The sequence below is a fragment of the Carex rostrata genome, chromosome 10 (genome assembly GCF_964058835.1).
Source record: "Carex rostrata chromosome 10, lpCarRost1.2, whole genome shotgun sequence".
Lineage (NCBI taxonomy): Eukaryota > Viridiplantae > Streptophyta > Magnoliopsida > Poales > Cyperaceae > Carex > Carex rostrata.
The window spans coordinates 3,474,117-3,487,039 of record NC_135927.1 but is presented as its reverse complement, the minus strand read 5'-3'; the positions used below and the strand labels follow the sequence as shown (position 1 = coordinate 3,487,039).

Genomic DNA, 12,923 nt, shown 5'->3' with positions numbered 1-12,923 from the left:
TTTTCACATTTAGAATTCTGTTGAGAGTTGGACTAAACTTAGCCCTTTATATTTGGAGTGCTATAATTAGTCATGGAGCGTGTAGGAGTTAGTGGGTTCTATAATTAGTTATGTAGGTTCTGTTTGTAGTAGAAGGATAGGTAGTGGGTACTAAATTTATAAGTTCCAGATTTAGATTAATGTTTAGCTATAAATTCAGATGTACTTTGTATCCAAAGTAAGGAAGTAATAGAAGGTAATTTCAGCAGCAAATTTCTTCTCTCTATTGTTGTATCCTTCAGAAATTTCCAACATAGTTTAGGTGTTGAACTCGGATATCAGTAACTGTGGTCAGTACACAGCTATTTGGTTGTATTTTAGACCCTGGTTTCTTAAATGAATTGGGTTAACAGTCTTTTCTCAAAATATATATATATATTCATAAGAAAAAAAGGAACGGAGGGCATGTAATCTTACTGTAACAAATGTTGACTTTCATGTTATTTTATTTTTTTTTTTTTTAAATTTCAGTCTCATGCACCTAATTTCGCGGATCCATAAAAAAATTATTAAAAGGGCAGGTGATCGTGTAAGATAATGAAACAGATAACTGCAAGCCGATCGTTTTTTTTTTTTTTTTTTTTGAAAGCCTAGAGCGGCTACCAATAAATAAATATATAATACTATATTGTTACAGACATTGACCTAGCGTGCCATGTTAGGTGTTGAAGAAAATGATAATCATACACTACAGCAAAATTATTCATCTGGGACCGGATTTTGGAACGAGTTCGATCGTCGGTCGCAGATAATCCCAAAAAAACAAAAAAAAAAAACAGCGGGGACGAATTTGGCCCATAGCCTTCTGAGACCGGCGCCCCAGCCTTTTGGGACCGATTTGGCCCGGTCCCAGAAGTGTCACCTGAAATACACGCCATGAAAATCCCTGAAATTGGCGCGTTTTGTTAGCCAAAAAAAAAGAAAAAGAAAAAAAGAAATCAGCACACACCACTGTGAAATCGACGCGAGCGATCGGGTCTCTCCTGCTGGCGATGATCGGCGATCGAGAAATTAGGAGAATTGAGAAGGGGATCTGGAGATCGAGATCGAGATCGAGAAGGGGCCTTCCTCCCCTCAGCGTCTCTCCGCTTCCTTTGGATCTCTGCGTCTCCATCTTCTGACTCAGTAAGTCTCCGCTTCCTTTTTATTTATCTGTTGATGCTTGTACGATACCCTCCAGTGGTATACTGGTGCTGCATACCAGTATTGATTTTTCAAACATTTCTCTAATTTCACCATCCAAATACTCCCCCAGATGATTTTGATATACAAATTAATTAATAAAAGCCACTGGAACCACCGGCCTTAAATTTGGGAGTGAAAACTGGAAATTTGTCTGGGATAAATGTGACTAATAATTGCCCCACCTGGTCACCAAAACCCCACACATTCTGTTCTACACTTGTGCCAGTACCTTACAATTCAATTCAATGCAATGCATCCCAATCTGTAAAGCATGATGATACCAGTGGTTTGGTATCTAGCCTTTTATATTCAATTTCCATTCGATTTCAATGGAAATTGGTGAGGAATGACCTCACTTTCATCTAAAAAAAAAACTGTTTATTTGCAATGTTAGGTAGTGGTCTCTTGTACGTGATTTGTATGTGAAAATTGTAGTTATGTTACTCTGCAAGTATCAGTTCCTGCTCTTGTTGCTCCAAAACCTTGTATTGCATTTCTGCCTTCCAATACAAACCTTTGCAAATAAGCATCTGATAAGTTTATGATGTGGTATAAGCCGTTTTTTTTTTCTTCTTCTTTTTGATGATGACAGATACCTATTGAAATCAAAGAGTTAAAAGGGATTAGATACCAGACATAGCATCTTTTCTGGTACAGGAATGTACCAGCATTCATCATTTCAAGTAATCTCTCTGAACTACTATTGATGTTTGAATTTTGAAACTTGATTGTTGTAGGAGGATGCAGAAGCGCAGGCACCTTTTTCTGGCAGTAAGTTCTATATCTTAATTCTACGACGCACTATCAGAAATCACTTTTAACAAAAGGAGATTTAAAAATCTCTACCTTTTTTTTTTTCCTTTGTGCTTATTTTCTCTCTCCCTTAGCCTATCTATCTAAATATATTGCAGGTGCTCCCATTGCAGTGACAACTTCACCCAAAAAAATCAGTATAGAACCTTTTCCTTACAAATATCATGTATAGAACCTTTTGCTTTTAACGAGTTCAATTATGGTAATATTATTTTATTTTTATTTTTTTGCAAATATCGAGTGTCAAATTCAACTATTCTACTAATGCTTTGTGTTATTACTGTGGATAAAGTTCATGACAGTACTAGACCTTAAATAGTTTGATTTAACTGTAGTTCAAGCCAATAACCGAACTAAATATCAAAGAAGCCCAAAAGAAAACTCTGACCTGTGCCCTTGCTCAGTACCAGAGAGATCCATTATTGATTTTGAATGTTTATTAATTGTTAATTCTATCAATCCTTCAGGGCATTCGTGATATGTGCTCTGACGATTCTGACAAGTTCTCTGGCTATACTTATATATTGGTTGAAGCAATCGACAGCTAGTCCAAAAGATCCTACACAGGATGAGAAACATGCAAGGTACAAGTACAGTGTCACCACCTCAAATTTCTTGGTTAGTAAATTTATATTTTTCTTATGGAACTTTCAAATTTGGATTTCATATCTGCATTTCAGTTCAATGATTAGGAGTTCTTACCATGAACGGCACTTTGGCTTGGCGCTAGGCATTATATCTGTTACCATACTTGAATTACTGCTATATATGTACTGATGCCTCTCTCTTGCTCTCTCTTTCTAGGTAGAGAATGAAATGTGCCATGTCACTAGCAGTTCTTACCAGAATATGGAAAACTGAAGGTGTTTCCGAAGATAACAAGTTAAGTACGACATTTGACGAAGCAAAGCTGTATCCAATTCTTGCACTTCTTTATATGGAGAAAAATTTATTACAGGTAGTGTTTACTGATGCCCGCTTCTGGTCCTGTACTGGTAGTATACTGGTGCAATTTTAACTGTTTCAAATTTTTTTTGTTGATCTGGTCTTAACCTTTCAATATACTTCAATTTCAGAACTGAAAGTTTATTCTTGATTACTATTTTTGTTTCAATTAAAAAAATCAGTGGGTATTTGATAATATATTTTGTTGCTTGTCAGTACTACATATTTTATGTGGAGGCTCCTGGGTACCAGATTCTGAAGAACCTTAACATCATAAGTACTGGCATCTTATAACGTATAATTCTCAAGAGAAAGTAAGCAACCACATTCTGACTTGGCTTAGTTTATATTCTGATTTTCTTATATCTAAAAGTTTCTAATCTGTCCAGTATAACCTGCCTAAATTTAAAGAGAAATATTTGGAAGCCATTGTCTTGAACAGACCAGCAATCAGGCTCTATCGATAGGGGTGTTATTTGGGTCAGTTCGGTTAAAACCAAATTAAAATAGTCAAATCTAAATTTTATTCGGTTTCAAAAATCTAACTAAACTAATCAAATATATTTTTGGGTATGTTTGAATCCAATAAGGGCATCCATAAAAAAATTAGTTATATTTTCACAGGGAGGTTCTACCTTGCACCCCGATACTCATGATTTTTGCAGGGATGATCTCGGAGATGACTTGTAGATATTTGATGTTTTAGAATATTATGTCGTACTTTTGATATTTTGTTTTTATGTCGTACTTGAGATATTTCATATTTGATGTTTATGTAGTACTTTAGATGTTTTATGTCGTACTTGAGATATTACATATTTGATGTTTATGTAGTATTTTAGATGTTTTATATCATACTTGAGATATTTCATATTTGATGTTATGTAGTACTTTATATATTTCATGTTTATGTTGTTTTGTGAATTGTTTGTGAATTACTTGATATTTGATGTTAAATTCTTGGTACGTACCAATTAAAACAAAAAAATATATGAGTTTTCGTCACTAGGACACGTTTCGTACCAATTAAGGCGAGAGAAAAATATATAAATATAATGGGTTTAATATTATATTTGTTTGTTACAGTTCTTACCAATTGGAAATAAAAAAAATAATACGCTTCTGCGACCCATATGGGAACCTTCTGTGACCACTCAGTGGTCTCTGATAAGCCCTTAGCCACGTCAGCATGTCACATCAGGGACGGATTTGGTTGGTCGCTGAAGGGGTCATCTGCGACCGGCGCCATACCCTTCAGAGACCGGTGACGTCAGCAGGGCAAGCATCAGTGACGGAGCAACTGCGACCGGGTCATCTGCAACCCATTTCAGTCATCTGGGACCGGCTCAGACCTTCTGGGACCGGCGCTTCACCCATCTGCGACCCATTTGGCCGGTCGCAGAAGGGTATTTCTGCTGTAGTGATAAGAAAAAAATTAATGGAGGGCATGTAATCTTACTGTAACAAATGTTGACGTTTCATGTTATTTAAAAAAACAAAAAAAATTCAGTCATGTATAGTTCACGCACCTAATTTCGCGGATACATTAAAGTCAATATAATGCAATAGTTCACGCACCTAATTTCACGCATGTGATCGTGTAAGATAATGCAATAAAAGTTTTCATAAAAAAAATTAACTGGTTTTGTCTGCTAACTGAAGTGCAATATAATTATTATCTTAAATTGACGCCCTTTTATTTTCTTAATGGTCACTATATGGATATCACAACAAGAATTTGGTTTAAATCCGTGGATAATAAATGCATATCACAACAAGGTAATTTCGTGGATATATTTATTACTGACATGATTATTCCCGTGAATACCGATGATAATATTCCATTATATCCACGCCTTTACTACAATTTTCTTATAGTGATATGTAGATTATTGAAAAGTAAAAAATTTAGTCTAGAACTACATTTTCATATGGAGATGATGTTGTACATTTTAGTTCGTAGGTTGATCATTTTATTTTCAATATAGTTAACATTTATATTTCCTTGTGGGGATGAGGAACATTGTAGATTTTTCTACCAAATAGGAACAAATTGAAATTATGTATTGCAATCTTCTCTTTTATATATAAAACAAACTTTTTGTTGTTTTTTTTTTCTGGGACTACTCTAGTAATTATCTTCATACATATGGTAATTATCGTTGGAATTCAAATATTTTTTAATGTTTATACTGTTATGTATGTGGGCCTGATTCTAGGAGTATGTGGGTCTGAGGTTACGAAGCACCGGAGAAAATTATTTTTGGAGAAGTCAATTGTCTGTGAATCCTTTGAACCAACGGCCCAGATTAGTCTAGTTACCCATGAAGATGTACGGCCCAGATTAGTCTCAATTTAGGGCTTTATCAGTGGATGTGTTTTTATATATATATATTAAATCTCTCTGTAATTTATTGTAACTGACTTTTGAAATTAGTGGAATTTGTTTTGGTGAGCGGCCGTGGGTTTTCTTCCCCTAGAGGGTGTCCCACGTAAAATCTGTGTGTTCTAATTTTGATTCTTTCTTAATTTCTTTCTTTTTGTGTTGTGTGATTGCTCTCTGGTACTCATCCTCTCAACAACTGGTATCAGAGCCAGGTTCTTTCTTGAGTGGGAGAAATGGCGGAAGAGGGGAAGTTACGAATTGAGAAGTTCGATGGCTCAAATTTCGGGTTCTGGAAGATGCAAGTTGAAGACTACCTATATCAGAAGGATCTTTATTTGCCTCTCAACGGCAAGGCTAGCAAACCAAATGATATGGATGACAAGACTTGGGACATACTGGATCGAAAGGCTCTGGGTGCGATCAGGCTTTCGTTGTCTCAGTCGGTAGCCTTTAACATCTCCAAGGAAAAGACCACACAAGATGTGATGAAAGCCCTAACGCGGATGTATGAGAAACCATCGGCGTCAAACAAGGTATTCTTGATGAAACGGTTGTTTAATATGAAGAAATCTGAAAATAAATCAATGCAAGAGCACTTTAGTGATTTCAATACCATCACGAGTCAGTTAGAATCCGTGGGTATTAACTTTGATAATGAAGTGTTGGCCCTTGTTATCCTGTCGAGTTTACCCGATAGTTGGGATAGTTTGGTTATGGCAGTTAGTAACTCTTTAGGGTCTAATCTTCTCAAGTTTGAGGATGTAGTAGGGGTTCTTCTTGATGAAGATACACGGAGAAAGAACAACTCGTCTGGTGATATTTCTGGTACAGCCCTGAATATTGAGGAACGGGGCAGATCCTCAAAGAGGGGTAACGGAAAAGGAAATGGACGGTCACAGTCTCGAAAAAGTCAGTCAAGGGGTACTCAGTTAACTTGCTGGAATTGCAAGAAGAAAGGTCATCTCAAGCGTGATTGCAGAGCACCGAAGAAAAGGGTGGATGAGAACGACAAAAGCAGTAGCTCGATGAATGTCTCTAATGAATCAGGTTCAGAAAATGAAGCATTGATTATGTGCTATGACAGCAAAGATGACTGTTTATGGATACTGGATTCTGGTGCATCGTTTCATGCTACTTCAAATAGGGAGTATTTCCTTAATTATGAGAAGGGGAATTTCGAAAAGGTGTATCTTGGTGATGATGAATCCTGTGACATAATTGGTAGAGGAGATGTGCAGATAAGCATGCCAGATAGGAAACAGTTGAGGTTGCAGCGTGTAAGACATGTGCCGAAACTTGCTAGAAATCTAATTTCTGTAAGCCAACTTGCTGATGATGTAGGGTTTGAAACAAAATTTACTAAAACATCCTGGAAGCTCATAAAAGGTGCTATGATAGTAGCACATGGGCAGAGAGATGGTAGTCTCTACAAGGTTCTTAATGAAAACTCCATAAACGTGGCCTCCTCCAAAGTCAGTGCAGAGGTATGGCATCAGCGTCTCGGGCATATGAGTGAAAAAGGAATGAAGGTAATGGTGTCAAAAGGGAAGTTAGACGGATTGTCACATGTAGATCTGTCTCTTTGTGAAGGCTGTGTGTTTGGAAAACAGAAGGTTGTTAGCTTTTCCAGAAGTGCCAGAACTCCTAAAGCTGGAAAGCTAGAACGGGTACACACGGATGTCTGGGGACCTTCGCAGGTATCTTCTCTTAATGGTTCTCAATATTATGTTACTTTCATTGATGATTCAACTAGAAAGCTCTGGGTTTACTTTATGAAAAACAAAACAAATCTGACGTGTTTGAAATTTTCAAAAAGTGGACAGGTCTAGTTGAGAATGAGACAGGTCTGAAGCTGAAATGCTTAAGATTAGATAATGGAGGCGAGTATTTCAGCAAGGAGTTTGATGAGTATTGTACCGTGAATGGCATTAGAAGAGAAAAAACAGTACCAAGGACACCACAGCAGAATGGCGTAGCTGAGCGCATGAACGGAACCATCACAGAAAACGCTAGAAGCATGTTGCTGAATGCTGGTTTACCTAAACATTTCTGGGCCGAAGCTGTGAATACTGCTACATATCTGATCAACAGAGGACCATCTACTGCGATGGATTGCAAATTGCCTGAGGAGGTTTGGACAGGAAAGGAGGTAAAACTTTCACATTTACGAATATTCGGTTGTATTTCCTATGTCCATGTCAGTGCTGAAAATAGATCAAAGTTAGATGCAAAATCCAAAATATGCACTCTGTTAGGATATGGAGGTGATAGCTTTGGTTATAGACTATGGGATCATGAGAGTAAAAAGATCATAAGGAGTAAAGATGTCATATTTAATGAGGATGTTTTGTATAAGGATAAGATCAAAGAGAAGAAGGAACCAGAAAAATCAGAATATTTTGAGCTTGATGATATTTCTTCAAATGGTCTCGGTCAGCGTGTTGTAGAACAGGTTGATGAACAGGTTGATGAACATGTTGATGAACATATTTCTGCTCTGCGGGGTGGTCTATATCGCATGCGGTAGTGACAGAAGGCCGTAGGCGAGGCCGTGTGCGGCAGTGACAGAAGGCCGTATATGGGTAAACATGAGTGCCATGAATATTGTATTGAGTTAATTAGAAGAAATTCATCCAAAACCCTAGAGGCTCCCTAAACTTGGTTTACAGCAATTAGCATCTCCACCTATATCCTTGCCAGAGTAAACTGTAAAATCAAACTACACCTATTATTTATTTATTTTAGTTAGTATTAACGCAACCCAAATAAACCCGAAGAACCTAGACTAGTATTATTGTTGTTATATTACTAAGATCTATCCCTGTGGATCAACACCCGACACTACTACACAGTAGGATTATGCGCTTGTAATCCGACAAAGTAGCATTAGGGTAACTAAGTATATATTTATATACACTAAAAGTTAGTAGTCTCATTTTGAGTCATCAGGACCGAAACTCGAAAGATAGAAGAATCCGTTCGAAGTCTAGGCACAATAATTTGACGTGTAACTATTGTAAGAAGAAGGGACACATTAAGGACGATTGTTTTAACCTTAAAAATAAACAAAAGGCGGATACTAAAGGTACTTTTCCGGAGGAGGCCAATGTGGCCGAGTGTGACACGGTTGATACTCTTTGTGTGGTAGATACAAATGTTTATGACAAGCATTGTTGGGTGATGGATACGGGTGCTTCGCAACACATGACTCCGAATAGATATTGATTTGAGACTTATGAGCCTACAGATGGTAAGGTTCTCATGGGGAACAATAACATGTGTAAGGTTGTCGGAATTGGTTCGGTGACGATTAAGTTCCATGATGGAAAGATCCGAGGCTTGATGGGTGTGAGACATATATCCGATTTGTCGAAGAATTTGATTTCTGTAGGGTCTTTTGAGGAAAAGGGGTCCAAGTTCCAAAGTGAAAGTGGAGTCCTTAGAGTTTATAAAGGGGTTCCCATAATAATGAAGGCGAAAACAATTGGAACTCTTTATTTCCTTCAAGGTTCCACGGTCACGAGCTTGGCTGCCATTGCGCGTTCAGGTACTATCTCGGATGCGGATGTCACAAAGTTGTGGCATATGGGATTGGGGCATATGAGCGAGCGAGGAATGACCATTTTGAGCAGGAGAGGCTTGTTGTGTGGCCAATGCACGGACAACTTGGAGCTTTGTGAGCATTGTGTATTTGGCAAGCATAAGAGGTTGAGATTCTCCACGGCCATTCATTCGACCAAGGAAACATTAGACTACATCCATTCAGATCTTTGGGGACTTTTTCGCGGGCCATCTAAAGATAAAGGTTCTCATTACATGCTTACTTTCATTGATATTTATTTCTTGAGAGAGAAAAGTGATGTGTTTCACGCCTTCAAAGAATGGAAGTCACTTTTGGAAAATCAAGGGGGAATGAAAGTCAAGAGGTTGAGAACCGATAATGGGTTAGAGTTTTGCAACCATGAGTTTGATAACTTCTGTAAGGCCAAAGGGATTGTTCGGCATAAGACGGTGGTTAACACTCCCTAACAAAATGGTGTTGTGGAAAGAATGAATAGGACATTACTTGAGAGGTCTAGGAGCATACTTTCAAATGCGGGCTTGGGTAAGGAGTTTTGGGAGGAAGCCATTAACACATCTTGCTATTTGGTGAATCGATCTCCTACCACTTTAATTGAGTTGAAGACTCCTGAAGAAGTGTGGTCGGGTAAGCCTGCCGATTATTCAAATTTGAGGGTGTTTGGTTGTCCCACTTATGCACATGTGAATAAAGGAAAGTTGGAGCCTGGATCAAAGAAGTGTGTTTTTGTTGGGTATCCCGAAAATGTGAAGGGCTATAAATTGTGGTGTCCGGAATCATCCAAGTTCCTTATCTCGAGAGATGTCATTTTCAATGAGTCGGCAATGTTGAAGACAAATGATGTTGCACCCGAGCTGACTATTAAGGGTAATGAGAAGCTTGAGAAGAAGGTAGAGTTTGAGAAGCCGGTCCAAGAAGGTAATAATGTGATCTCACATGATGATGCCAATTTGGAGGAAGGCCAAGAAAAGGCACAACCATATGCATTGGCAAGGGACCGGGCTAGAAGAGAAATTCGACCACCTACAAGGTATGGATACTTCGACTTTTCTTATTGTTTACCAATTGCAGAGGATGTGGAGTATTGTGAGCCATCTTCCTACAAGGAAGCCATTTCTTCTAAGGATGTGGCCAATTGGGTTGCCGCTATGAATGAAGAGTTACAATCCTTGCAACAAAATGAGACTTGGTCTCTTATGAAGCCTCCTAGTGGTAAGAGGATTGTGGGTTACAAATGGGTGTTTAAGAGGAAGATTGATTGCTCAAATCCTCCGGATTTTTGATACAAGGCAAGGCTTGTGGCTAAAGGGTATAGTTAAGTCCAAGGTGTGGACTTCAATGATGTGTTCTCTCCCGTAGTAAAGCAAATGGAGTTTTGCTCTCTTTGGTAGCAATGAAGGATTTGGAGTTGGAGCAAATGGATGTGAAAACCAACATCTTGCATGATAATTTGGAGGAGCAAATTTATATGAGTCCACCGGAGGGTTTCTAGGTTGCAAAAAAGAAGAACCGTGTGTCTTTTGAAGAAGTGCCTTTATCGCCTTAAGCAATCACCACGGCAATGGTACAAGAACTTTGACTCATTCATTGTGAGTATTAATTTCCATCGTTCCAACTATGATAGTTGTGTATTTCCAGAAGTTAGATGGTGAGGATTTCATTTACTTGTTGCTCTATGTGGATGATATGTTGATTGCATCCTCAAACTTGAAAAAAGTTAGGAGATTGAAAGAGTAACTAAGTTCGGCATTTGAGATGAAATATTTGGGGGCCGCCAAAAAGATTCTCGGGATGGAGATGACAAGGGATAGGTCCAAAAGAAAGTTATTTCTTTCACAAAATAATTTTGCCGAGAAAGTGCTACGCCGTTTTGTCATGGAGAAAGCAAAGGTTGTTTCAACACCTCTTGCGGCGCATTTCAAGCTTTCGGCTGCTTTAAGCCCAAAATCCGATGTTGAGAAGAAATATATGAAAAAGGTTCCATATTCGAGTGCAGTTGGGAGTGTTATATACTTGATGGTGTGTACTCAACCCAACATTGGTCAAGCCATTAGTGTGATAAGTACATATCTCTCTTGTCCGGGGAAAGGGCACTGGGAAGCAGTGAAGTGGATCTTTCGCTATTTGAGAGGTACTATTGATGCTCGTTTGGAGTTTGGTAATGGCAAGGTACTAACGGGTTTTGTGGATGCGAATTTTGCGGGTGATTTAGACAAGAGGCATTCTTTGACGGGTTATGTTTTTACCCTTGGAGATTGTGCAATTAGTTGGAAGTCTACACTTCAAGCAACCGTTGCACTCTCAAGTACCAAGCCTGAATACATGGCAATTACCGAGGCTATTAAGGAGGCTATTTGGCTCAAGGCATTTGTTGGTGAGATGTCTTTTTTGAAGGGTCCTATTACGGTGTATCATGAGAAGACGAAGCACATTGATATTCGATACCATTTTGTTCGAGATGTGATCTCGGAAGGCAAGGTTGCCGTGAAGAAGATCTCACAAAGCCTCTTCCAATTGCAAAGTTCAAGCTTTGTTCAAGTTTGGTGTCAGTTTGTTTCTAGCTAGTTTGAGCTAGTTTTGTTTCTAGCATGTTGCTAGTGTATCTTTATGTTTACCTTTGTTTAGGTTATGTTTACTTTATGCATTTGCTTTATGTTTTAGTTTGTTTTAGATGCAATTTGGTTCAAGGTAGAGATTGTTATGTTTTGACCCAAATTGCTATTCCGGCCCATTGGGCTTTATATCTTTAATATGTAGACTCTTTGCATGAGAGAGAATTAAGTCTAATACAATTCACTTTGAGTTGTCTCTTCCTCTCTTCCTCTCTTCCTCTTCTCAAACCCTACAAAAGTAACACTTTGTTTACTAATTTTTTTTGGCTAAATGGTCCCTAGCCAGTGAAATAATTTTGCGACATGACAATTGAAAAGGCCTGGACATAGCATAGACATGTATAAGTGTCATACCGGCATGTACACGTATTGTTTCATTGGATGTGGATAATGCTTCAAGAATGTTAAGAGAACAAAAGATGCACATTTGGTACTGTTCAAACATGTACACTTATTGTACATGGACTGAGATGATGTATAATACTTTTCATGTAAAGAGATTAAACTGCAATTCAGTGAAGTTAGTCAGATGAGTCGGACATCACATGGACATGTTGTGGCCTTTCAACATTTCTGAAACTGATGATAATTCATAATCCATGGTTGTATTGAAATAACAAACTGTCCCTCTCCGGAAGAAATTTTATCTCCTGTGCCTCGATTTGAGACTGTAATGTTATTGTTGGCGTTAGCAGTTCAATTGAAGAAACAAATCTACCAGTTTGATGTTAAATCAACTTTTCTCAATGGACAATTATTAGAAGAAGTGTATGTTGAGCAACCAGAAGGTTCCAGAAGGTTTTGAAGTGAAGGGCAGAGAACAATGGGTGTACAAGCTGGTAAAGGTGTTGTATGGGCTGAAATAGGCACCAAGAGCCTGGTATAGTATGATTGATGCTTACTTCTTAAATTCTAGATTTTAGAAAAGCAAAAGTGAACCTAATACGTACATCAAAAGGCATGGAAAAGGTGAGCTGTTAGTTGTATGCTTGTATGTTGATGATATGATTTAGATGGGCACTAATGAAAAGCTGCTGGAACAATTTAGAAGTAGCATGAAGCAGCAGTTTGAAATGCCAGATTTGGATTTGTTACACTACTTTCTCAGGTTAGAAGTAGAGCAGGAAAGAGGTAGCATCTTTGTGACACAAAGGAAATATGCTAGAGATTTAGTTAAGAAGTTTGGAATACATAACAGCAAGGCTGCATCAACACCCATAAATGTTAACGAGAAGCTAGTAAAAGATGATGATACGGGAGCTGCTGATGCATCATGGTTCAGAAGTTTAGTTAGTGGTTTAATTTATATGACTCACATAAGGCCTGACATCTCATATGCAGTAGGAGTAATATCTAGGCACAT

At 38.1% G+C, this 12,923-nt stretch overlaps 1 long non-coding RNA gene across 2 annotated transcripts; it reads left to right on the top strand.

Annotated features, from left to right (window-relative positions):
- Positions 1 to 956: 956 nt before the first annotated feature.
- Positions 957 to 3,806, top strand: LOC144560975 (uncharacterized). Of its 2 annotated transcripts, XR_013513528.1 has the most exons (7): positions 957 to 1,164; positions 1,962 to 1,995; positions 2,136 to 2,203; positions 2,505 to 2,655; positions 2,842 to 2,995; positions 3,199 to 3,296; positions 3,607 to 3,806. It is a non-coding gene; the product is annotated as an uncharacterized LOC144560975 (long non-coding RNA). The 2 variants fall into 2 exon arrangements; XR_013513527.1 differs by having other exon boundaries at positions 2,136 to 2,655.
- Positions 3,807 to 12,923: the final 9,117 nt, after the last annotated feature.